The sequence below is a fragment of the Scardinius erythrophthalmus genome, assembly GCF_964197995.2.
Source record: "Scardinius erythrophthalmus genome assembly, chromosome: 1".
NCBI classification, from domain to species: Eukaryota; Metazoa; Chordata; class Actinopteri; order Cypriniformes; family Leuciscidae; genus Scardinius; species Scardinius erythrophthalmus.
This window is the reverse complement of record NC_138221.1, coordinates 19,307,033-19,313,032: the sequence shown is the minus strand read 5'-3', so window position 1 is coordinate 19,313,032 and position 6,000 is coordinate 19,307,033.

The following is a 6,000-nucleotide window of genomic DNA, read 5'->3' as shown; positions in this document are numbered from 1 at the left end:
AATCAAATAAAATCGCAAAACTTTTCTTCAACCATTAATTGGTCAACATTTTCTCCAGATATGTTGATCATCTCGTTGCCTCATGGACGTTCCATCTTCACCAATATGACACTTTGTGTGCTGTTGAAATGGTCTTTTTCCAACGTTGGCAGGAGAGGTATGTTCTAGCGCATATCCTTGATCTTCCACTTTATTCTTCGTTGTGGCGTATGGGGTTGCTGATGTTGGTTGGTATAGTTTAAGGTGAGATGCTTGGACCCAGATCCTTCCAAGATTTTCCCTTAGATCACGATCGCACCCCCACTGGAATGAGTCGTTTACTGTTTGCTGTCACCTGTGAAGGCAGACCTTAAGTGATTTTGTTAGTGACCGCTTGTCTTGTCGTCCCTTTGGTGTGACCTGTGGATTCAACAGCCTGAAACATTATTGTCACCAGATAATTTTTGCTCATTGAATAGCACTCAGGGTCCTTGTTCCCCTGAAAAAAAAAAACATTCAACCCATGTTGTTCATGTTAACAAAACAATACAGAATCAGTTCTGTTTGGTTCAATCCATCCTGACATCCTGCAAAATGAAAATTTTAAGTTAGGCATTACACAGAGTTAGGCACTGTTTCTTCACTTTGCTCATGCCATGCGCAAAAGTCTGCATCTTCTGTAAAGAAAAACAAATGTTGAGGTTATTGTCACATAGTTTTCTTTTGTCTGCTGTGCTGCCACATCTGCTCCGGCGTTTCCTGTCAAAACAATTCTTGTTATTAGCACACTTAAAATACAAACAATGCACACAATTAAACCCAATGTCCTCCCAACATTTATCTTCCCACCTGTGCGATGGCTTTCAGCAAATGTGAACCCCTTAGTAAACCAGATCTAGCTGGTTAATACAAATAAAGTTCTTCAAATAAACCCCTCCTGGACTTTTACTGTCCTCATATACCGATGAGGTCAAAGCTAGATAACCTCTCAGCCTGCTGTGAAGACAATGGGTTTAGTCCTCCCCCCCTGGATTTACTGTTTTCCCACCTGTGAGGCCGAAATGTCTTTGTTTGTGGCCTGAATACAAATTATTCATACTAAAAAGTTCAAAGACTCATCTGACCACTTGTTTTACTGTGCGTTCTCTTGTTCCCGCCATGAGCATATTCATCCTCCTCTTGATGCACAACACCCATCTCGTGCATAAATTTAACATAATAAAATTCTCTTACTTTTATCAGACGCTTTTATCCAAAGCGACTTACATTTCAAGGTACACATTTACATTCTTATCAATTCTTGCTTTCCCTCGGAAATTGAACCCATGACTTTGGCGTTACAAGCGCTAACGCTCTACTGTTTGAGCTATAGAAAACTGCAATATTTGTTCATATTTATTTGGTAACATTTGTTTGGATAAAGTTTGCTAACCCAAACGTTGTCCTTCAGCCAAATTTCCCATCTTTCTCTGCCTCTGAAATAAAAATATTACTTAAAGCCACAATTTCATCTTCTTATCAAATTGTTTTTTAAGGCAACGGCCCCTAGTCTCACAGCGTTTCTTGATTTTTCAGGCCTATTGTTTGGTCTCTTAATCAACTGTCATCTACGAACATTCTCCAGGTCATCAATTGGTCAGGTCAGGTCGTGTACACTTTGTCAGCGTCAGTACACTTCGTCAACGTCAGTCGAATAACAATCTTCCCCTTTTTACAATACATAACTGTTAAGGGCTCTCTGGATAATCTGATATTTACTTAGCCTACTGTACGTGTTTGTTGCTGTCAAATTTATAACTTTTTCTCAACACATGACTGACGGCTATCTACGACTTCACAATTCTAATTTATCAATACTTAAACCTGTCCAGAAAGTAATTCAAATCTACTGCACATCATGAATGACCAAAATAATAATTAACAGACAGAGCTCGATGATCAATCAACTTAAAGCTCATCCTGTTCTGTGTTGCCTTCTCATCAGATTGACTCACAATCCTCAGCTTACTTTCAAATTTGTCATTCGCCTTAACCCATCTATAATGCTAAAACACTCTTTCCAGAGGTTAATGACAAATTTATACACACTATTCAGACAGAACAGTTGTCCTAAACTAACACATACTGTACAAAACATGAATTAACACTCACACTCATCCCTGACTATGAACTGCTCATATTTCTTATTCATATCTTTTCTCTAAAAAGATTTAAATTTTAAATGACATTTTAAACTTCTCAATTTACTGTAGCTTTTATCTAATTTTACATGGTCTCTTTACCAGTTTCAAAGCCCGTTTGTTCATTATTCATTTTCTCTCAGAAAAGTCAGCTGGGTTGTTTTGATTCACTATCATTATTTTGTTTTAGCTTGCTTTACCAGGCCGATAACAGAAAGACAGACAGAGTACCATCCCTTCCTCCACTCAAACAGTCTCTCTCACTATACACAAATAATCTTTTCAACAGCCTCCTAAGACTGTAATCTAGACAAAATCTAATAATAAATTCATTTCAATAACCTTTGACCATTAATCTTTATCCAGACTTTTCTTGAATCTACAAAAGCTGTCTTCACCTTTAGCCACCACCACGTCTAATGACCTTCAGGATTTAAAACTTACAAAACATATCTTACATATCTTAAAGACATATTATTTCAATATCAACTTCTATAATATTTTCCCTTGCCCATAAGGCAACCAGCATCATGTTCCTGATAAAAATTAAGTATACTGTCTCCACAACAAATAATGACAATCACCTCATGGTCTCAGCTGGCTCTTGAAAGCCCATTCCCATCAGCTCTTTATCTTTAATCTTCATCAGGGTGTTGTCCCCTGGCATGGTTGCAAACACTTGTCATAATGAAAAACAAGCCATACAATGAATGCGGTTTCTTGCAAGTGGTATATAGAGGAACTCACATTTTCTGGGGCAGACTGCCATAACTCCTTACAGCTCCATCTCCCCTCTCAATGTTCTGCTGATGCTGCTGGCCTCACAGTCATCGCTCAACTCTAATACCTTTCTCACATAAACACACCTCCCTTCAGGAGATGCCCAGTGTCGGCGTGACCCCCTGCCTTAGGTTGACCTCTGGCCAAAGGTTCTTACCCGTCCTTGAGTAGCCACTTCGTGCACACTGGTAGCCGCTCTTTCCCACCGCAAAATCAGTTTTTCCCAACAGACTAAGTTGTTTTCTGAAGCTTTAGGGAAGGCACATTCAAGAGTCACCAGAGCACTCTGGACTGCCTAATAGTGTTAACACAGGAAGACAAGTTAATAACAACAGTATTTAATCACCTAAATCTTTTAAACATCTTCAAATCAGCAAAATCGCAATTGAAGCAACCGTCCATTCAGTGTAATGTTACATCTGTAGCCGGAGCCATCAGCCCTGTTCCATGGTGGAGGCTAAAATCAGACAAAGAAGTTACTGGTTCTAAACTAGTTAAAAATGTCACTTCTATCGTTTTAAGACTTCTTTAAAGTCATTCAGTTTTACTTTTAAAACATTTACAAATTTCTCTTGAAATGTATGAAATCTGAACTGCCTTGTAGCATGATTTCCTTTAACATCCATGTCTATGGTTTTCAACTAAAACAATGTGCCTTACACAGGCTCAGATAACAGCTTTCAGCTGACATTGAATGAGAGAGACTCTGAGGCATTCAGGACTGGTATACTGTACTCTCTTCTAAAATCAAACTTTATCTACCATCTTTTAACTTTAGCCCAGCTTAAGGCATCTTTGCCAGAATTTACATGTATTTTCAAACAACCATCTTTTACATTTGTCTTTTGCCCACATCAGGGAATTTAGACATCACAAATTTCACTCAGATTGTGTCTCTGGCCGTTTCAGCCACAGCACACTCCAGTCTCAGATAAGCAAACTGTTTCAGCCAATCACAAGCTTATCTTTTGAAAGCAAAACATCAGCTCCTAGTTCTTTCATGGTCAACACCATTTCTCCACGTTCAAAACACTAACAAGCTGTTTGTTTAATCCTTTCTACATTTTACATTTAGCAACTGTTAATCCAGTAATACGGCTTCTACTTATTTGATCACTTTTATGTATTTTGCAACTCATATTTTTAGTCATTATCTGTAATTTTACATCAACCTGTATTCATCAATTCACTAGCTCTTTCCTCCAAAAGGATTCCCTTAAGACCTAAATCTTTCAACCTTCTTACAACTTTCAAAAGTTCCATCTATCAACTTTATTTCTCCCTCATTTACTTTTACAGTCATATAGTGGGCATTTATAGTCACTGAATGACCCCGCTGACCGCAATAAAACACTCTCTGTTATCTTGCCTAGTCTTATCACTCTGATCTTTCTAACATCTCCACCTTACTTTACACCCCCAAAGCAGTGTGTGTGTGTGATGAAAATGTAAACAGAGCCACTGATAAGCAGTTGTCTGTATTTTTCTATTACAGTCTCGTTTGCAAATTCAATTACAATAGCCAAATTATAATCTTCATCATATTAACATTGATCTACTTTCTAACCCATATTAACACAGACTTTTCTTTAAATTTGTGTAATTTCGGCACTTTCTTTGTTTGGAGCCAGTTAAGTTATTGTTTATCTTTCCAATCACAATCAAACTTTTACTAAACATCATCTGCAAATCTCTTCAGAGCATGAGCAGAACTGCTTACAGCATTTGCTCTCTTTTATCTCACTATTTATCAGGACTGTTCAGTTACTCTTCATACAGTATTAAAACATTAACGTGTAATTAATTTCATCAACACTGGTTTTAAAAGCTTATTCTTCTATCAAATGGTTAGTTTGCAGATTCAACATAAATCACAAGATTGTATTATAATTATTCAGTCCTACTTATCTCTACTGTTTCACAGAGACCACAAGATTCCCTAATTCTTCTCAGTCTCTAAATTACACAGACAGCTATCCTCAACTCAAAAATATGGCAATCTATTCTTCAATACTCTTGTTTTCATATCATTAATACAATAAAGCATTCACATCGTAATTTCAATCATTATTTTATCTCCAAAATAAAGAATTTTTCCCGTTTTGCTTACATTTGCGTACATGATTCCTAATCTTTATATCATGTTAATCCCTGTTAATCATACTCAATGCCTTATTTTATCTAACACTCTTTCCCTACATGCCACTTCCTTCTGTATCTGTTCAATCCAACAATTCACTGTTTCCATCAGGAAAAACATCCTATCTTCCCCTACATGCCAGTTCCTTCTGCATCTGTTCTCTTTTATCTGCAATCCAACAATTCTCTGTTTATCATGCCTTTTCTTCCATATCTCTTTCTCATAGCACAATACTTTCACGTTCCTATCGATTCTTTAACCACTTTTAATCTTGTTGTACTCAATGTTCCCTCTTCTGGAAAATCATGATATTTTATCAATTTCCCTATGTCAATCATACATTTACCACCATAATTATTTCTCATCTGACAGAAAATTGGTGTATAAAAATTATCTGTTTTACTGTTTGATGATCCCATTTTGGCTGAGTTTCCCTTTTGGATTTCACAGTTCGACACGTGCCTTACAGTATCTGTCAAACGTCTTCGACAGACCCGATCTTTTCGTCACCCCAAGATCGGTCGGGTTTCAATTGGTAATTACGTTCTACTCAAAGTTTTCTCACGTGCGCTTTGCGCTTAATTAACATAAATTTTGAGCAGAACACAATCACTCAGCAATTTGTGATTATCTGAATCACGGTGGATCCCCGTCCACTAACGAGCCAAGCGTGGCAGAAACCGGTCTGAATCTGTCAGATCGATTTCTCCCTCAAAATCAATTTGTGATTAACTGAATCACCAATCACCTCGCTCGTACCAAAAGCAGAACTCAGCCAACATGGTTCATGTTCACCCACAATTATCAAATTACACTTAACTTCAATAAAACAATTTGCCGTGTCTTACCCAGAGATGCTTTTTCTGTTTCTCCCGCAATCCGCGGATTCTTTATAGTCCTGGTGGGAGCTTCCTCCAATGG